At 44.0% G+C, this 17234-nt stretch overlaps 10 non-coding genes across 10 annotated transcripts; all 10 read right to left on the bottom strand.

Annotated features, from left to right (window-relative positions):
- Positions 1-187: 187 nt before the first annotated feature.
- TRNAT-AGU (transfer RNA threonine (anticodon AGU)) lies at positions 188-260 on the bottom strand. Its single transcript has one exon. It is a non-coding gene; the product is annotated as a tRNA-Thr (tRNA).
- Positions 261-2060: 1800 nt separating this feature from the next.
- Positions 2061-2133, bottom strand: TRNAT-CGU (transfer RNA threonine (anticodon CGU)). Its single transcript has one exon. It is a non-coding gene; the product is annotated as a tRNA-Thr (tRNA).
- Positions 2134-3937: 1804 nt separating this feature from the next.
- Positions 3938-4010, bottom strand: TRNAT-CGU (transfer RNA threonine (anticodon CGU)). Its single transcript has one exon. It is a non-coding gene; the product is annotated as a tRNA-Thr (tRNA).
- A 1803-nt stretch (positions 4011-5813) lies between these two features.
- TRNAT-CGU (transfer RNA threonine (anticodon CGU)) lies at positions 5814-5886 on the bottom strand. Its single transcript has one exon. It is a non-coding gene; the product is annotated as a tRNA-Thr (tRNA).
- A 1804-nt stretch (positions 5887-7690) lies between these two features.
- On the bottom strand, positions 7691-7763 carry TRNAT-CGU (transfer RNA threonine (anticodon CGU)). Its single transcript has one exon. It is a non-coding gene; the product is annotated as a tRNA-Thr (tRNA).
- Positions 7764-9558: 1795 nt separating this feature from the next.
- TRNAT-CGU (transfer RNA threonine (anticodon CGU)) lies at positions 9559-9631 on the bottom strand. The gene has a single exon. It is a non-coding gene; the product is annotated as a tRNA-Thr (tRNA).
- Positions 9632-11434: 1803 nt separating this feature from the next.
- Positions 11435-11507, bottom strand: TRNAT-CGU (transfer RNA threonine (anticodon CGU)). The gene has a single exon. It is a non-coding gene; the product is annotated as a tRNA-Thr (tRNA).
- A 1803-nt stretch (positions 11508-13310) lies between these two features.
- Positions 13311-13383, bottom strand: TRNAT-CGU (transfer RNA threonine (anticodon CGU)). The gene has a single exon. It is a non-coding gene; the product is annotated as a tRNA-Thr (tRNA).
- A 1791-nt stretch (positions 13384-15174) lies between these two features.
- Positions 15175-15247, bottom strand: TRNAT-CGU (transfer RNA threonine (anticodon CGU)). Its single transcript has one exon. It is a non-coding gene; the product is annotated as a tRNA-Thr (tRNA).
- A 1805-nt stretch (positions 15248-17052) lies between these two features.
- Positions 17053-17125, bottom strand: TRNAT-CGU (transfer RNA threonine (anticodon CGU)). Its single transcript has one exon. It is a non-coding gene; the product is annotated as a tRNA-Thr (tRNA).
- Between the last annotated feature and the right edge of the window lie 109 nt (positions 17126-17234).

Raw genomic sequence — 17234 nt, 5'->3', positions numbered from 1 at the left:
TATGTAAGGCGACCAAGGGGCAAGCCCTGCAGGAGAGCCCTGTGGGGATGGAGGAGCTCTAGCTGAGGGGACTTAATACAAGGGACTGTACGAGGTCCTGTAGCGTGACACCACAAAGTTTTAGAGAATTCTTTTTTTATTTTTCCCCAGAATGTTAGATATTCAGATTATCCTAGACTAAGAAATGAGGCCTCAGTGAGGATTGAACTCACGACCCCTGGTTTACTAGACCAGTGCTCTATCCACTGAGCTATGAGGCCATCTGTTTTGTTTGACCGGCCATGTTTTTGTCGACTTAATATATTATGTGTCGTTCTGCAAAAAGAAATAGTAATATAAAGAAAAGCTTGTCTGTCAGATTTCATCTTCAGGATAGACTGGAAGCTTAAAGGGAATCTGTCCTCAGTGTCACCTGTACTAACCTATTGGTACAAGCTTGTAGTGTGGGTGATACTGAAGAAAATTACACTTACCATTCCCCAATCTGTGGTTTCGTTACGGCTGTTTTCCCAAGCCTCCGTGCACAGTGACATCTGTCTTCGATCTTCATAGGAAGTACTTCCTTCCCCTTTCCTGAGTCTACTATTTTGCAGAATGGAGCTCCACTCTGCAATAGACCCCTCTACTCCTATGCTGCAGAATGGAGCTCCACTCTGCAGGCAAGAACAGATTTCACTTCATGCCCACTGTACATGCGGAGGAGAAGCGTTATGCTGCAAAATGGAGCTCCTGGACTTTGTCTTTACCTGTGCTTTAGCTGGGACAAAGATGATGCTTCATTCGGACAGGATTATAATCTGGATGGTATGGGGACCCTTAGTGGAGGTTTGCCCCCCCATGTGAATGTACAGGTTACATTCACACAGGCAGGTGTACAGTGAGTTTTCTGCTTGAAGTTTGAGATGCGGCAAATTTTACGACGCAGCACAAACTCCTAGCGGGAAACTCACTGTAAACTCGAGAGAAATTGGGTTATTTCAGCTGTCCGGTCATGCCGGGAGTTGTAGTTTTGCAACAGCGGGAGGCACACTGGTTGGGAAACACTGGTCTAAGCTGATGTCAGTATCATGCTATGAAATAATTGTCTGGATAAAGCAAGAAATAGGATCCTTTAAGGTCTTTTGTTCTGATTTGCATCACTTGCAGTCCAGAATTCAGATGGTTGAAAATATGAAGTTGTGGTGTCTGGGGTGTTGCAATGGTGTAACAGGGTCTGGTGGTATTAACCCTTACTTGTCGTGACGCCAGGGTGGGGTTTGCTTAGTATTGAAGATCCTGCCGCCAACCGGCCCACAAACGGCAGGGATAATAAACAGAATGTCCACAGCAAAATTTATGAGATAACTGGAAACTTTTACTTGAACTTTTATGCAACAGTCTTTACAATAATACAGTTTCTCTCGAGGTAACCGGGATGCAGGTTCCTCACAGGCTTTGCTGGCACTGATAGTAATGAGCTTTAAACAGGCCACTGTGCTACTAATTGTAAGATTTGAGTAAAATAGTAGTCAAACAGGATTTGTAGGTTTGAGCTTTATAACTCACGGTTTTAGTGGCTGCTGGTTCTTTAGGCTTTGGCCTAGTTGAGCTGAGATTGAAGGTATGCTGATTGTGGTTCTTTAGTGTTCAGGTCTCAAGAGAGTGCAGGAACAAGAGGGAGAATTTACAGACTACAGCCCTTTATATATTAAGGGGCTGGACTAAGCTCATTGGCCAGCAAACCTGTAGGTCCGGAACCGAGTGAACTCTGGGTACATCACATGACCCAGGAAGGACCTTAAACGTCCGTACATTCACAACGGTAGATCACATACCTGGGAAGGTCCTCTACATTTATTATACCTATACATTAAATAATAGACATGTAAATATAATTATATGAGGCGACCAAGGGGAGCCCTGCGGGAGAGCCCTGTGGGGATGGAGGAGCTCTAGCTGAGGGGACTTAATACAAGGGACTGTACGAGGTCCTGTAGCGTGACACCACAAAGTTTTAGAGAATTCTTTTTTTATTTTTCCCCAGAATGTTAGATATTCAGATTATCCTAGACTAAGAAATGAGGCCTCAGTGAGGATTGAACTCACGACCCCTGGTTTACGAGACCAGTGCTCTATCCACTGAGCTATGAGGCCATCTGTTTTGTTGGAGTGGCCATGTTTTTGTCGACTTAATATATTATGTGTCGTTCAGCAAAAAGAAATAGTAATATAAAGAAAAGCTTGTCTGTCAGATTTCATCTTCAGGATAGACTGGAAGCTTAAAGGGAATCTGTCCTCAGTGTCACCTGTACTAACCTATTGGTACAAGCTTGTAGTGTGGGTGATACTGAAGAAAATTACACTTACCATTCCCCAATCTGTGGTTTCGTTACGGCTGTTTTCCCAAGCCTCCGTGCACAGTGACATCTGTCTTCGATCTTCATAGGAAGTACTTCCTTCCCCTTTCCTGAGTCTACTATTTTGCAGAATGGAGCTCCACTCTGCAATAGACCCCTCTACTCCTATGCTGCAGAATGGAGCTCCACTCTGCAGGCAAGAACAGATTTCACTTCATGCCCACTGTACATGCGGAGGAGAAGCGTTATGCTGCAAAATGGAGCTCCTGGACTTTGTCTTTACCTGTGCTTTAGCTGGTACAAAGATGATGCTTCATTCGGACAGGATTATAATCTGGATTGTATGGGGACCCTTAGTGGAGGTTTGCCCCCCCATGTGAATGTACAGGTTACATTCACACAGGCAGGTGTACAGTGAGTTTCCTGCTTGCAGTTTGAGATGCGGCAAATTTTACGACGCAGCACAAACTCCTAGCGGGCAACTCACAGTAAACTCGAGAGAAATTGGGTTATTTCAGCTGTCCGGTCATGCCGGGAGTTGTAGTTTTGCAACAGCGGGAGGCACACTGGTTGGGAAACACTGGTCTAAGCTGATGTCAGTATCATGCTATGAAATAATTGTCTGGATAAAGCAAGAAATAGGATCCTTTAAGGTCTTTTGTTCTGATTTGCATCACTTGCAGTCCAGAATTCAGAAGGTTGAAAATATGAAGTTGTGGTGTCTGGGGGTGTTGCAATGGTGTAACAGGGTCTGGTGGTATTAACCCTTACTTGTCGTGACGCCAGGGTGGGGTTTGCTTAGTATTGAAGATCCTGCCGCCAACCGGCCCACAAACGGCAGGGATAATAAACGGAATGTCCACAGCAAAATTTATGAGATAACTGGAAACTTTTACTTGAACTTTTATGCAACAGTCTTTACAATAATACAGTTTCTCTCGAGGTAACCGGGATGCAGGTTCCTCACAGGCTTTGCTGGCACTGATAGTAATGAGCTTTAAGCGGGCCACTGTGCTACTAATGGTAAGATTTGAGTAAAATAGTAGTCAAACAGGATTTGTAGGTTTGAGCTTTATAACTCACGGTTTTAGTAGCTGCTGGTTCTTTAGGCTTTGGCCTAGTTGAGCTGAGATTGAAGATATGCTGATTGTGCTTCTTTAGTGTCCAGGTCTCAAGAGAGTGCAGGAACAAGAGGGAGAATTTACAGACTACAGCCCTTTATATATTAAGGGGCTGGACTAAGCTCATTGGCCAGCAAACCTGTAGGTCCGGAACCGAGTGAACTCTAGGTACATCACATGACCCAGGAAGGACCTTAAACCTCCGTACATTCACAACGGTAGATCACATGACCTGGGAAGGTCCTCTACATTTATTATACCTATACATTAAATAATAGACATGTAAATATAATTATATGAGGCGACCAAGGGGCAAGCCCTGCAGGAGAGCCCTGTGGGGATGGAGGAGCTCTAGCTGAGGGGACTTAATACAAGGGACTGTACGAGGTCCTGTAGCGTGACACCACAAAGTTTTAAAGAATTCTTTTTTTATTTTTCCCCAGAATGTTAGATATTCAGATTATCCTAGACTAAGAAATGAGGCCTCAGTGAGGATTGAACTCACAACCCCTGGTTTACGAGACCAGTGCTCTATCCACTGAGCTATGAGGCCATCTGTTTTGTTGGAGTGGCCATGTTTTTGTCGACTTAATATATTATGTGTCGTTCAGCAAAAAGAAATAGTAATATAAAGAAAAGCTTGTCTGTCAGATTTCATCTTCAGGATAGACTGGAAGCTTAAAGGGAATCTGTCCTCAGTGTCACCTGTACTAACCTATTGGTACAAGCTTGTAGTGTGGGTGATACTGAAGAAAATTACACTTACCATTCCCCAATCTGTGGTTTTGTTACGGCTGTTTTCCTAAGCCTCCGTGCACAGTGACATCTGTCTTCGATCTTCATAGGAAGTACTTCCTTCCCCTTTCCTGAGTCTACTATTTTGCAGAATGGAGCTCCACTCTGCAATAGACCCCTCTACTCCTATGCTGCAGAATGGAGCTCCACTCTGCAGGCAAGAACAGATTTCACTTCATGCCCACTGTACATGCGGAAGAGAAGCGTTATGCTGCACAATGGAGCTCCTGGACTTTGTCTTTACCTGTGCTTTAGCTGGTACAAAGATGATGCTTCATTCGGACAGGATTATAATCTGGATGGTATGGGGACCCTTAGTGGAGGTTTGCCCCCCCATGTGAATTTACAGGTTACATTCACACAGGCAGGTGTACAGTGAGTTTCCTGCTTGAAGTTTGAGATTCGGCAAATTTTACGACGCAGCACAAACTCATAGCGGGAAACTCACTGTAAACTCGAGAGAAATTGGGTTATTTCAGCTGTCCGGTCATGCCGGGAGTTGTAGTTTTGCAACAGCGGGAGGCACACTGGTTGGGAAACACTGGTCTAAGCTGATGTCAGTATCATGCTATGAAATAATTGTCTGGATAAAGCAAGAAATAGGATCCTTTAAGGTCTTTTGTTCTGATTTGCATCACTTGCAGTCCAGAATTCAGAAGGTTGAAAATATGAAGTTGTGGAGTCTGGGGTGTTGCAATGGTGTAACAGGGTCTGGTGGTATTAACCCTTACTTGTCGTGACGCCAGGGTGGGGTTTGCTTAGTATTGAAGATCCTGCCGCCAACCGGCCCACAAACGGCAGGGATAATAAACGGAATGTCCACAGCAGAATTTATGAGATAACTGGAAACTGTTACTTGAACTTTTATGCAACAGTCTTTACAATAATACAGTTTCTCTCGAGGTAACCGGGATGCAGGTTCCTCACAGGCTTTGCTGGCACTGATAGTAATGAGCTTTAAGCAGGCAACTGTGCTACTAATTGTAAGATTTGAGTAAAATAGTAGTCAAACAGGATTTGTAGGTTTGAACTTTATAACTCACGGTTTTAGTGGCTGCTGGTTCTTTAGGCTTTGGCCTAGTTGAGCTGAGATTGAAGATATGCTGATTGTGCTTCTTTAGTGTCCAGGTCTCAAGAGAGTGCAGGAACAAGAGGGAGAATTTACAGACTACAGCCCTTTATATATTAAGGGGCTGGACTAAGCTCATTGGCCAGCAAACCTGTAGGTCCGGAACCGAGTGAACTCTGGGTACATCACATGACCCAGGAAGGACCTTAAACCTCCGTACATTCACAACGGTAGATCACATGACCTGGGAAGGTCCTCTACATTTATTATACCTATACATTAAATAATAGACATGTAAATATAATTATATGAGGCGACCAAGGGGCAAGCCCTGCAGGAGAGCCCTGTGGGGATGGAGGAGCTCTGGCTGAGAGGACTTAATACAAGGGACTGTACGAGGTCCTGTAGCGTGACACCACAAAGTTTTAAAGAATTCTTTTTTTATTTTTCCCCAGAATGTTTGATATTCAGATTATCCTAGACTAAGAAATGAGGCCTCAGTGAGGATTGAACTCACGACCCCTGGTTTACGAGACCAGTGCTCTATCCACTGAGCTATGAGGCCATCTGTTTTGTTGGAGTGGCCATGTTTTTGTCGACTTAATATATTATGTGTCGTTCAGCAAAAAGAAATAGTAATATAAAGAAAAGCTTGTCTGTCAGATTTCATCTTCAGGATAGACTGGAAGCTTAAAGGGAATCTGTCCTCAGTGTCACCTGTACTAACCTATTGGTACAAGCTTGTAGTGTGGGTGATACTGAAGAAAATTACACTTACCATTCCCCAATCTGTGGTTTCGTTACGGCTGTTTTCCCAAGCCTCCGTGCACAGTGACATCTGTCTTCGATCTTCATAGGAAGTACTTCCTTCCCCTTTCCTGAGTCTACTATTTTGCAGAATGGAGCTCCACTCTGCAATAGACCCCTCTACTCCTATGCTGCAGAATGGAGCTCCACTCTGCAGGCAAGAACAGATTTCACTTCATGCCCACTGTACATGCGGAGGAGAAGCGTTATGCTGCAAAATGGAGCTCCTGGACTTTGTCTTTACCTGTGCTTTAGCTGGTACAAAGATGATGCTTCATTCGGACAGGATTATAATCTGGATGGTATGGGGACCCTTAGTGGAGGTTTGCCCCCCTATGTGAATGTACAGGTTACATTCACACAGGCAGGTGTACAGTGAGTTTCCTGTTTGAAGTTTGAGATGCGGCAAATTTTACGACGAAGCACAAACTCCTAGCGGGCAACTCACTGTAAACTCGAGAGAAATTGGGTTATTTCAGCTGTCCGGTCATGCCCGGGAGTTGTAGTTTTGCAACAGCGGGAGGCACACTGGTTGGGAAACACTGGTCTAAGCTGATGTCAGTATCATGCTATGAAATAATTGTCTGGATAAAGCAAGAAATAGGATCCTTTAAGGTCTTTTGTTCTGATTTGCATCACTTGCAGTCCAGAATTCAGAAGGTTGAAAATATGAAGTTGTGGTGTCTGGGGTGTTGCAATGGTGTAACAGGGTCTGGTGGTATTAACCCTTACTTGTCGTGACGCCAGGGTGGGGTTTGCTTAGTATTGAAGATCCTGCCGCCAACCGGCCCACAAACGGCAGGGATAATAAACGGAATGTCCACAGCAGAATTTATGAGATAACTGGAAACTTTTACTTGAACTTTTATGCAACAGTCTTTACAATAATACAGTTTCTCTCGAGGTAACCGGGATGCAGGTTCCTCACAGGCTTTGCTGGCACTGAGAGTAATGAGCTTTAAGCGGGCCACTGTGCTACTAATTGTAAGATTTGAGTAAAATAGTAGTCAAACAGGATTTGTAGGTTTGAGCTTTATAACTCACGGTTTTAGTGGCTGCTGGTTCTTTAGGCTTTGGCCTAGTTGAGCTGAGATTGAAGATATGCTGATTGTGCTTCTTTAGTGTCCAGGTCTCAAGAGAGTGCAGGAACAAGAGGGAGAATTTACAGACTACAGCCCTTTATATATTAAGGGGCTGGACTAAGCTCATTGGCCAGCAAACCTGTAGGTCCGGAACCGAGTGAACTCTGGGTACATCACATGACCCAGGAAGGACCTTAAACCTCCGTACATTCACAACGGTAGATCACATGACCTGGGAAGGTCCTCTACATTTATTATACCTATACATTAAATAATAGACATGTAAATATAATTATATGAGGCGACCAAGGGGCAAGCCCTGCAGGAGAGCCCTGTGGGGATGGAGGAGCTCTAGCTGAGGAGACTTAATACAAGGGACTGTACGAGGTCCTGTAGCGTGACACCACAAAGTTTTAAAGAATTCTTTTTTTATTTTTCCCCAGAATGTTAGATATTCAGATTATCCTAGACTAAGAAATGAGGCCTCAATGAGGATTGAACTCACGACCCCTGGTTTACGAGACCAGTGCTCTATCCACTTAGCTATGAGGCCATCTGTTTTGTTGGAGTGGCCATGTTTTTGTCGACTTAATATATTATGTGTCGTTCAGCAAAAAGAAATAGTAATATAAAGAAAAGCTTGTCTGTCAGATTTCATCTTCAGGATAGACTGGAAGCTTAAAGGGAATCTGTCCTCAGTGTCACCTGTACTAACTTATTGGTACAAGCTTGTAGTGTGGGTGATACTGAAGAAAATTACACTTACCATTCCCCAATCTGTGGTTTCGTTACGGCTGTTTTTCCAAGCCTCCGTGCACAGTGACATCTGTCTTCGATCTTCGTAGGAAGTACTTCCTTCCCCTTTCCTGAGTCTACTATTCTGCAGAATGGAGCTCCACTCTGCAATAGACCCCTCTACTCCTATGCTGCAGAATGGAGCTCCACTCTGCAGGCAAGAACAGATTTCACTTCATGCCCACTGTACATGCGGAGGAGAAGCGTTATGCTGCAAAATGGAGCTCCTGGACTTTGTCTTTACCTGTGCTTTAGCTGGGACAAAGATGATGCTTCATTCGGACAGGATTATAATCTGGATGGTATGGGGACCCTTAGTGGAGGTTTGCCCCCCCATGTGAATGTACAGGTTACATTCACACAGGCAGGTGTACAGTGAGTTTCCTGCTTGAAGTTTGAGATGCGGCACATTTTACGACGCAGCACAAACTCCTAGCGGGAAACTCACTGTAAACTCGAGAGAAATTGGGTTATTTCAGCTGTCCGGTCATGCCGGGAGTTGTAGTTTTGCAACAGCGGGAGGCACACTGGTTGGGAAACACTGGTCTAAGCTGATGTCAGTATCATGCTATGAAATAATTGTCTGGATAAAGCAAGAAATAGGATCCTTTAAGGTCTTTTGTTCTGATTTGCATCACTTGCAGTCCAGAATTCAGAAGGTTGAAAATATGAAGTTGTGGTGTCTGGGGTGTTGCAATGGTGTAACAGGGTCTGGTGGTATTAACCCTTACTTGTCGTGACGCCAGGGTGGGGTTTGCTTAGTTTTGAAGATCCTGCCGCCAACCGGCCCACAAACGGCAGGGATAATAAACGGAATGTCCACAGCAGAATTTATGAGATAACTGGAAACTTTTACTTGAACTTTTATGCAACAGTCTTTACAATAATACAGTTTCTCTCGAGGTAACCGGGATGCAGGTTCCTCACAGGCTTTGCTGGCACTGATAGTAATGAGCTTTAAGCGGGCCACTGTGCTACTAATTGTAAGATTTGAGTAAAATAGTAGTCAAACAGGATTTGTAGGTTTGAGCTTTATAACTCACGGTTTTAGTGGCTGCTGGTTCTTTAGGCTTTGGCCTAGTTGAGCTGAGATTGAAGATATGCTGATTGTGCTTCTTTAGTGTCCAGGTCTCAAGAGAGTGCAGGAACAAGAGGGAGAATTTACAGACTACAGCCCTTTATATATTAAGGGGCTGGACTAAGCTCATTGGCCAGCAAACCTGTAGGTTCGGAACCGAGTGAACTCTGGGTACATCACATGACCCAGGAAGGACCTTAAACCTCCGTACATTCACAACGGTAGATCACATGACCTGGGAAGGTCCTCTACATTTATTATACCTATACATTAAATAATAGACATGTAAATATGAGGCGACCAAGGGGCAAGCCCTGCAGGAGAGCCCTGTGGGGATGGAGGAGCTCTAGCTGAGAGGACTTAATAAAAGGGACTGTACGAGGTCCTGTAGCGTGACACCACAAAGTTTTAAAGAATTCTTTTTTTATTTTTCCCCAGAATGTTTGATATTCAGATTATCCTAGACTAAGAAATGAGGCCTCAGTGAGGATTGAACTCACGACCCCTGGTTTACGAGACCAGTGCTCTATCCACTGAGCTATGAGGCCATCTGTTTTGTTGGAGTGGCCATATTTTTGTCGACTTAATATATTATGTGTCGTTCAGCAAAAAGAAATAGTAATATAAAGAAAAGCTTGTCTGTCAGATTTCATCTTCAGGATAGACTGGAAGCTTAAAGGGAATCTGTCCTCAGTGTCACCTGTACTAACCTATTGGTACAAGCTTGTAGTGTGGGTGATACTGAAGAAAATTACACTTACCATTCCCCAATCTGTGGTTTCGTTACGGCTGTTTTCCCAAGCCTCCGTGCACAGTGACATCTGTCTTCGATCTTCATAGGAAGTACTTCCTTCCCCTTTCCTGAGTCTACTATTTTGCAGAATGGAGCTCCACTCTGCAATAGACCCCTCTACTCCTATGCTGCAGAATGGAGCTCCACTCTGCAGGCAAGAACAGATTTCACTTCATGCCCACTGTACATGCGGAGGAGAAGCGTTATGCTGCAAAATGGAGCTCCTGGACTTTGTCTTTACCTGTGCTTTAGCTGGTACAAAGATGATGCTTCATTCGGACAGGATTATAATCTGGATGGTATGGGGACCCTTAGTGGAGGTTTGCCCCCCCATGTGAATGTACAGGTTACATTCACACAGGCAGGTGTACAGTGAGTTTCCTGCTTGAAGTTTGAGATGCGGCACATTTTACGACGCAGCATAAACTCCTAGCGGGAAACTCACTGTAAACTCGAGAGAAATTGGGTTATTTCAGCTGTCCGGTCATGCCGGGAGTTGTAGTTTTGCAACAGCGGGAGGCACACTGGTTGGGAAACACTGGTCTAAGCTGATGTCAGTATCATGCTATGAAATAATTGTCTGGATAAAGCAAGAAATAGGATCCTTTAAGGTCTTTTGTTCTGATTTGCATCACTTGCAGTCCAGAATTCAGAAGGTTGAAAATATGAAGTTGTGGTGTCTGGGGTGTTGCAATGGTGTAACAGGGTCTGGTGGTATTAACCCTTACTTGTCGTGACGCCAGGGTGGGGTTTGCTTAGTATTGAAGATCCTGCCGCCAACCGGCCCACAAACGGCAGGGATAATAAACGGAATGTCCACAGCAGAATTTATGAGATAACTGGAAACTTTTACTTGAACTTTTATGCAACAGTCTTTACAATAATACAGTTTCTCTCGAGGTAACCGGGATGCAGGTTCCTCACAGGCTTTGCTGGCACTGAGAGTAATGAGCTTTAAGCGGGCCACTGTGCTACTAATTGTAAGATTTGAGTAAAATAGTAGTCAAACAGGATTTGTAGGTTTGAGCTTTATAACTCACGGTTTTAGTGGCTGCTGGTTCTTTAGACTTTGGCCTAGTTGAGCTGAGATTGAAGATATGCTGATTGTGCTTCTTTAGTGTCCAGGTCTCAAGAGAGTGCAGGAACAAGAGGGAGAATTTACAGACTACAGCCCTTTATATATTAAGGGGCTGGACTAAGCTCATTGGCCAGCAAACCTGTAGGTCCGGAACCGAGTGAACTCTGGGTACATCACATGACCCAGGAAGGACCTTAAACCTCCGTACATTCACAACGGTAGATCACATGACCTGGGAAGGTCCTCTACATTTATTATACCTATACATTAAATAATAGACATGTAAATATAATTATATGAGGCGACCAAGGGGCAAGCCCTGCAGGAGAGCCCTGTGGGGATGGAGGAGCTCTAGCTGAGGGGACTTAATACAAGGGACTGTACGAGGTCCTGTAGCGTGACACCACAAAGTTTTAAAGAATTCTTTTTTTATTTTTCCCCAGGATGTTAGATATTCAGATTATCCTAGACTAAGAAATGAGGCCTCAGTGAGGATTGAACTCACGACCCCTGGTTTACGAGACCAGTGCTCTATCCACTGAGCTATGAGGCCATCTGTTTTGTTGTAGTGGCCATGTTTTTGTCGACTTAATATATTATGTGTCGTTCAGCAAAAAGAAATAGTAATATAAAGAAAAGCTTGTCTGTCAGATTTCATCTTCAGGATAGACTGGAAGCTTAAAGGGAATCTGTCCTCAGTGTCACCTGTACTAACCTATTGGTACAAGCTTGTAGTGTGGGTGATACTGAAGAAAATTACACTTACCATTCCCCAATCTGTGGTTTTGTTACGGCTGTTTTCCTAAGCCTCCGTGCACAGTGACATCTGTCTTCGATCTTCATAGGAAGTACTTCCTTCCCCTTTCCTGAGTCTACTATTTTGCAGAATGGAGCTCCACTCTGCAATAGACCCCTCTACTCCTATGCTGCAGAATGGAGCTCCACTCTGCAGGCAAGAACAGATTTCACTTCATGCCCACTGTACATGCGGAAGAGAAGCGTTATGCTGCAAAATGGAGCTCCTGGACTTTGTCTTTACCTGTGCTTTAGCTGGTACAAAGATGATGCTTCATTCGGACAGGATTATAATCTGGATGGTATGGGGACCCTTAGTGGAGGTTTGCCCCTCCATGTGAATTTACAGGTTACATTCACACAGGCAGGTGTACAGTGAGTTTCCTGCTTGAAGTTTGAGATTCGGCAAATTTTACGACGCAGCACAAACTCATAGCGGGAAACTCACTGTAAACTCGAGAGAAATTGGGTTATTTCAGCTGTCCGGTCATGCCGGGAGTTGTAGTTTTGCAACAGCGGGAGGCACACTGGTTGGGAAACACTGGTCTAAGCTGATGTCAGTATCATGCTATGAAATAATTGTCTGGATAAAGCAAGAAATAGGATCCTTTAAGGTCTTTTGTTCTGATTTGCATCACTTGCAGTCCAGAATTCAGAAGGTTGAAAATATGAAGTTGTGGTGTCTGGGGTGTTGCAATGGTGTAACAGGGTCTGGTGGTATTAACCCTTACTTGTCGTGACGCCAGGGTGGGGTTTGCTTAGTATTGAAGATCCTGCCGCCAACCGGCCCACAAACGGCAGGGATAATAAACGGAATGTCCACAGCAAAATTTATGAGATAACTGGAAACTTTTACTTGAACTTTTATGCAACAGTCTTTACAATAATACAGTTTCTCTCGAGGTAACCGGGATGCAGGTTCCTCACAGGCTTTGCTGGCACTGAGAGTAATGAGCTTTAAGCGGGCCACTGTGCTACTAATTGTAAGATTTGAGTAAAATAGTAGTCAAACAGGATTTGTAGGTTTGAGCTTTATAACTCACGGTTTTAGTGGCTGCTGGTTCTTTAGGCTTTGGCCTAGTTGAGCTGAGATTGAAGATATGCTGATTGTGCTTCTTTAGTGTCCAGGTCTCAAGAGAGTGCAGGAACAAGAGGGAGAATTTACAGACTACAGCCCTTTATATATTAAGGGGCTGGACTAAGCTCATTGGCCAGCAAACCTGTAGGTCCGGAACCGAGTGAACTCTGGGTACATCACATGACCCAGGAAGGACCTTAAACCTCCGTACATTCACAACGGTAGATCACATGACCTGGGAAGGTCCTCTACATTTATTATACCTATACATTAAATAATAGACATGTAAATATAATTATATGAGGCGACCAAGGGGCAAGCCCTGCAGGAGAGCCCTGTGGGGATGGAGGAGCTCTAGCTGAGGAGACTTAATACAAGGGACTGTACGAGGTCCTGTAGCGTGACACCACAAAGTTTTAAAGAATTCTTTTTTAATTTTTCCCCAGAATGTTAGATATTCAGATTATCCTAGACTAAGAAATGAGGCCTCAATGAGGATTGAACTCACGACCCCTGGTTTACGAGACCAGTGCTCTATCCACTGAGCTATGAGGCCATCTGTTTTGTTGGAGTGGCCATGTTTTTGTCGACTTAATATATTATGTGTCGTTCAGCAAAAAGAAATAGTAATATAAAGAAAAGCTTGTCTGTCAGATTTCATCTTCAGGATAGACTGGAAGCTTAAAGGGAATCTGTCCTCAGTGTCACCTGTACTAACCTATTGGTACAAGCTTGTAGTGTGGGTGATACTGAAGAAAATTACACTTACCATTCCCCAATCTGTGGTTTCGTTACGGCTGTTTTCCCAAGCCTCCCTGCACAGTGACATCTGTCTTCGATCTTCATAGGAAGTAATTCCTTCCCCTTTCCTGAGTCTACTATTCTACAGAATGGAGCTCCACTCTGCAATAGACCCCTCTACTCCTATGCTGCAGAATGGAGCTCCACTCTGCAGGCAAGAACAGATTTCACTTCATGCCCACTGTACATGCAGAGGAGAAGCGTTATGCTGCAAAATGGAGCTCCTGGACTTTGTCTTTACCTGTGCTTTAGCTGGGACAAAGATGATGCTTCATTCGGACAGGATTATAATCTGGAAGTGTATGGGGACCCTTAGTGGAGGTTTGCCCCCCCATGTGAATGTACAGGTTACATTCACACAGGCAGGTGTACAGTGAGTTTCCTGCTTGAAGTTTGAGATGCGGCAAATTTTACGACGCAGCACAAACTCCTAGCGGGAAACTCACTGTAAACTCGAGAGAAATTGGGTTATTTCAGCTGTCCGGTCATGCCGGGAGTTGTAGTTTTGCAACAGCGGGAGGCACACTGGTTGGGAAACACTGGTCTAAGCTGATGTCAGTATCATGCTATGAAATAATTGTCTGGATAAAGCAAGAAATAGGATCCTTTAAGGTCTTTTGTTCTGATTTGCATCACTTGCAGTCCAGAATTCAGAAGGTTGAAAATATGAAGTTGTGGTGTCTGGGGTGTTGCAATGGTGTAACAGGGTCTGGTGGTATTAACCCTTACTTGTCGTGACGCCAGGGTGGGGTTTGCTTAGTATTGAAGATCCTGCCGCCAACCGGCCCACAAACGGCAGGGATAATAAACGGAATGTCCACAGCAAAATTTATGAGATAACTGGAAACTTTTACTTGAACTTTTATGCAACAGTCTTTACAATAATACAGTTTCTCTCGAGGTAACCGGGATGCAGGTTCCTCACAGGCTTTGCTGACACTGATAGTAATGAGCTTTAAGCAGGCCACTGTGCTACTAATTGTAAGATTTGAGTAAAATAGTAGTCAAACAGGATTTGTAGGTTTGAGCTTTATAACTCACGGTTTTAGTAGCTGCTGGTTCTTTAGGCTTTGGCCTAGTTGAGCTGAGATTGAAGATATGCTGATTGTGCTTCTTTAGTGTCCAGGTCTCAAGAGAGTGCAGGAACAAGAGGGAGAATTTACAGACTACAGCCCTTTATATATTAAGGGGCTGGACTAATCTCATTGGCCAGCAAACCTGTAGGTCCGGAACCGAGTGAACTCTGCGTACATCACATGACCCAGGAAGGACCTTAAACCTCCGTACATTCACAACGGTAGATCACATGACCTGGGAAGGTCCTCTACATTTATTATACTTATACATTAAATAATAGACATGTAAATATAATTATATGAGGCGACCAAGGGGCAAGCCCTGCAGGGATGGAGGAGCTCTAGCTGAGGGGACTTAATACAAGGGACTGTACGAGGTCCTGTAGCGTGACACCACAAAGTTTTAAAGAATTCTTTTTTTTATTTTTTCCCAAATGTTAGATATTCAGATTATCCTAGACTAAGAAATGAGGCCTCAGTGAGGATTGAACTCACAACCCCTGGTTTACGAGACCAGTGCTCTATCCACTGAGCTATGAGGCCTTCTGTTTTGTTGGAGTGGCCATGTTTTTGTCGACTTAATATATTATGTGTCGTTCAGCAAAAAGAAATAGTAATATAAAGAAAAGCTTGTCTGTCAGATTTCATCTTCAGGATAGACTGGAAGCTTAAAGGGAATCTGTCCTCAGTGTCACCTGTACTAACCTATTGGTACAAGCTTGTAGTGTGGGTGATACTGAAGAAAATTACACTTACCATTCCCCAATCTGTGGTTTCGTTACGGCTGTTTTCCCAAGCCTCCGTGCACAGTGACATCTGTCTTCGATCTTCATAGGAAGTACTTCCTTCCCCTTTCCTGAGTCTACTGTTCTGCAGAATGGAGCTCCACTCTGCAATAGACCCCTCTACTCCTATGCTGCAGAATGGAGCTCCACTCTGCAGGCAAGAACAGATTTCACTTCATGCCCACTGTACATGCGGAGGAGAAGCGTTATGCTGCAAAATGGAGCTCCTGGACTTTGTCTTTACCTGTGCTTTAGCTGGGACAAAGATGATGCTTCATTCGGACAGGATTATAATCTGGATGGTATGGGGACCCTTAGTGGAGGTTTGCCCCCCCCCATGTGAATGTACAGGTTACATTCACACAGGCAGGTGTACAGTGAGTTTCCTGCTTGAAGTTTGAGATGCGGCAAATTTTACGACGCAGCACAAACTCCTAGCGGGAAACTCACTGTAAACTCGAGAGAAATTGGGTTATTTCAGCTGTCCGGTCATGCCGGGAGTTGTAGTTTTGCAACAGCGGGAGGCACACTGGTTGGGAAACACTGGTCTAAGCTGATGTCAGTATCATGCTATGAAATAATTGTCTGGATAAAGCAAGAAATAGGATCCTTTAAGGTCTTTTGTTCTGATTTGCATCACTTGCAGTCCAGAATTCAGAAGGTTGAAAATATGAAGTTGTGGTGTCTGGGGTGTTGCAATGGTGTAACAGGGTCTGGTGGTATTAACCCTTACTTGTCGTGACGCCAGGGTGGGGTTTGCTTAGTATTGAAGATCCTGCCGCCAACCGGCCCACAAATGGCAGGGATAATAAACGGAATGTCCACAGCAAAATTTATGAGATAACTGGAAACTTTTACTTGAACTTTTATGCAACAGTCTTTACAATAATACAGTTTCTCTCGAGGTAACCGGGATGCAGGTTCCTCACAGGCTTTGCTGGCACTGATAGTAATGAGCTTTAAACAGGCCACTGTGCTACTAATTGTAAGATTTGAGTAAAATAGTAGTCAAACAGGATTTGTAGGTTTGAGCTTTATAACTCACGGTTTTAGTGGCTGCTGGTTCTTTAGGCTTTGGCCTAGTTGAGCTGAGATTAAAGATATGCTGATTGTGCTTCTTTAGTGTCCAGGTCTCAAGAGAGTGCAGGAACAACAGGGAGAATTTACAGACCACAGCCCTTTATATATTAAGGGGCTGGACTAAGCTCATTGGCCAGCAAACCTGTAGGTCCGGAACCGAGTGAACTCTGGGTACATCACATGACCCAGGAAGGACCTTAAACCTCCGTACATTCACAACGGTAGATCACATGACCTGGGAAGGTCCTCTACATTTATTATACCTATACATTAAATAATAGACATGTAAATATAATTATATGAGGCGACCAAGGGGCAAGCCCTGCAGGAGAGCCCTGTGGGGATGGAGGAGCTTTAGCTGAGGGGACTTAATACAAGGGACTGTACGAGGTCCTGTAGCGTGACACCACAAAGTTTTAAAGAATTTTTTTTTTATTTTTCCCCAGAATGTTAGATATTCAGATTATCCTAGACTAAGAAATGAGGCCTCAGTGAGGATTGAAATCACGACCCCTGGTTTACGAGACCAGTGCTCTATCCACTGAGCTATGACGCCATCTGTTTTTTTGGAGTGGCCATGTTTTTGTCGACTTAATATATTATGTGTCGTTCAGCAAAAAGAAATAGTAATATAAAGAAAAGCTTGTCTGTCAGATTTCATCTTC

This window comes from Hyla sarda, chromosome 1 (assembly GCF_029499605.1).
Source record: "Hyla sarda isolate aHylSar1 chromosome 1, aHylSar1.hap1, whole genome shotgun sequence".
Classification (NCBI taxonomy): Eukaryota; Metazoa; Chordata; class Amphibia; order Anura; family Hylidae; genus Hyla; species Hyla sarda.
Note: the sequence above shows the minus strand (reverse complement) of the source record. Positions and strands in the feature narration are given on the sequence as shown.